The sequence below is a fragment of the Pteropus vampyrus genome, unplaced genomic scaffold (genome assembly GCF_000151845.1).
Source record: "Pteropus vampyrus isolate Shadow unplaced genomic scaffold, Pvam_2.0 Scaffold24, whole genome shotgun sequence".
Classification (NCBI taxonomy): Eukaryota; Metazoa; Chordata; class Mammalia; order Chiroptera; family Pteropodidae; genus Pteropus; species Pteropus vampyrus.
Genome location: NW_011888805.1, coordinates 10748846 through 10751381, shown reverse-complemented (window position 1 = coordinate 10751381; position 2536 = coordinate 10748846). Strand labels below are relative to the sequence as shown.

The 2536-nt window shown below is 32.7% G+C and overlaps 1 long non-coding RNA gene across 2 annotated transcripts in view; it reads left to right on the top strand.

Moving 5' to 3' along the window:
* The window catches only part of LOC111737163, a 140651-nt gene that overhangs the window by 86216 nt on the left and 51899 nt on the right, over window positions 1-2536 (top strand). For both annotated transcript variants that reach the window (XR_002779371.1, XR_002779370.1), the window contains exon 2: window positions 2328-2388. This is a non-coding gene — a long non-coding RNA (uncharacterized LOC111737163). The remainder of the gene's footprint in view (window positions 1-2327; window positions 2389-2536) is intronic.

Genomic DNA, 2536 nt, shown 5'->3' with positions numbered 1-2536 from the left:
TTGTATATGGGGGCATTTCTTATTATTATGAAATATTTTGAGCATAGAAAATAGTTTAGTGAATAATTTAAGGAACAAACCATTACAGTAGTTACTCCCTCTATCACCTGCAGTTTAGATTTCTGCGGTTTAAGTTATCCATGGTCAACTGTGGTCCAAAAATATTAAATGGAAAATTTCAGAAATAAACAATTCATAAGTTTTTAAATTGAGTGCCATTCTGAGTAAGCATGATGAAATCTCGCACCCTCTCACCAGGGACGTGAATCATCCCTTTATCCAAAGTATCCACTCTGAAACTGCTCCCTGCCTGTTAGTCAGTTAGCCATCCTGATAATTAGATCAACTGTCACCGTAACGCATGCTTGTGTTCAAGTAACCCTTATTTTACTTACTAATGACCCCAAAGCCCAAAAGCAATGATGCTGGCAGTTCAGATATGCCAAAGAGAAGCTGTAAAGTGCTTCCTTTAAGTTAAAAAGGTGAAAGCGTTTTACTTAATAATGAAAGAAAAAAATTATGTGCTGAGGTTGCTAAGTCCTACAGTAAGAATAAATCTTCTGTCCCTGAAATTGTGAGGAAAGAAAAAAAAATTATGCTAGTTTGCAGAGAGAGAGACTACACTCACATAATATGTTACTATATATTTTTCTAATTGTTCCATTTTATTATGTTATTGTTAATCTCTTACTGAGCCTAACTTATAAATTAAACTTTATCATAGGTAAATATGAGTTCAGTACTACCCATGGTTTCAGGTATCCAATGGGGGTCTTGGGATGCATCCCCTGTGGTTCAGCGGAGACTACTGTATAGAAACAATTGGCAATCCCTGTATGCCTTCCAACACTTCATTACTCTCTGTATCTTCCCCCTATCTTGAACTTGATGTTCATTATTCATTGCCTGTTTTTATGTAAATTAATATATCCATAAATAATATGTATTATTTTTAGATATTTTCAGCTTCATAAAAAATGGAGATAGATTTTGCTTGTCTTTTTATATGATTTAAACATTAGATATGTTTTATATGATTTGAACATTATATATTTTTAAGATTTAAACATTATACAACTTGAATGTTTATATGTGGCTATTATATATAATATATATGTTTTTATATATAACATGTGCATACATATATATAACATGTATATATGTATGCACATATTATATATAATATATATATAGCCCTAACTCATTCATTTTAACTACCATGTGGTATTCCAAGATATGAGTAACATATTATTCATCAATTTTATAACTGGGCATTAAAGCTGTATGTGGAAAATTTTCTGGTTATCAGTCTAGAAGATGACTTGCTGTTTAATAATGTGACTTAGTGAGGTTGAAAACTAGTACTTAGTAAGTAGAAACCTAATAAAATTTTACCAATTTTTCTCCAAAATGGTTCTATTGTTTTATATTCTAACCCACAATATGTGAGTTAATTTCTCTACATTTTTGATAACATTTGTTATCACCAGATTTCTAAGTTTTGCTACACCAATGAGTTCATTTTATCTTTAATTCGCTGGTTATTAGTATGATTGAATATATTCTATATTTATTGACCATTCAGATTTCCTCTTCCATGAATTGCTTGTTCACGTCCTTTATCTATTTTTCTATTTGTTATTTTCTTATCTATTTAGAGGATTTCTTTATATATTCAGGTACTAATCATTTGTCACTCATCTACATAAGTATGGCCTATTCTTAAATAACTGACTATATCTCTTAATTTTGCCTTGTACAAAACTTGTAACGAGTAAGTTAAAACTAAGACATAGATAAGAAAGTTGAAGTTTCCATTAATCTGTGGGTTCAAGAAAAGCACACACAAGAAAAAGCCACTTTTTCACCATTTCCTTATTTGTTCTTCACCCCCCAAATTCAGAGTTAAGTATAGGCCACTGACATTTGTGCTTGATAATGTCTGTGCTTGATTGCAGAGTGGGTAGTTTAGAATATTGGTACTGTATAAGGGCCAATTTTGAGAGGGATTAACCTCATATTCTTAGATCTAATAGGTTGCTTATCTTCCACTGAAATAGAAACCGTTAGATACAGAGTGCATCTCTGGCAGCGACTCCTCATAAAAGCACACAGAATCACTCCTAGGCAGGGGCATGAGGCATGCAGGAACGATCTAGTCCAACTTACCTCTCAAATATTTTACTACCAGGACACAAGTTCCTAGACTCAGGTAACCAAGGAAAACATGAGTAGAATAATGTCATAATGTCGGGTTGCATGAACATGTTGCCTTTGGAATCCCGGTATGAAATCTTAAAATAATTATGGCTTTCTTTTTCTTTCAGAGGTGTGGTGAACTCTTGTTTGAAAACCCTGATCAGAATGTCAAATGTGTTTGCATGCTAGGTAAGGCTTCTCATTTTAGATATATTAAGCATGTTGATGTCATGTGGACTTATTGTCGTTCTGGTGCCTTACTGACTGTCTCTCGTTCCATATTGAGGAGGCCTATATGCTTTTTATAGGTTTATAGACATCTATAATAGATTTATAT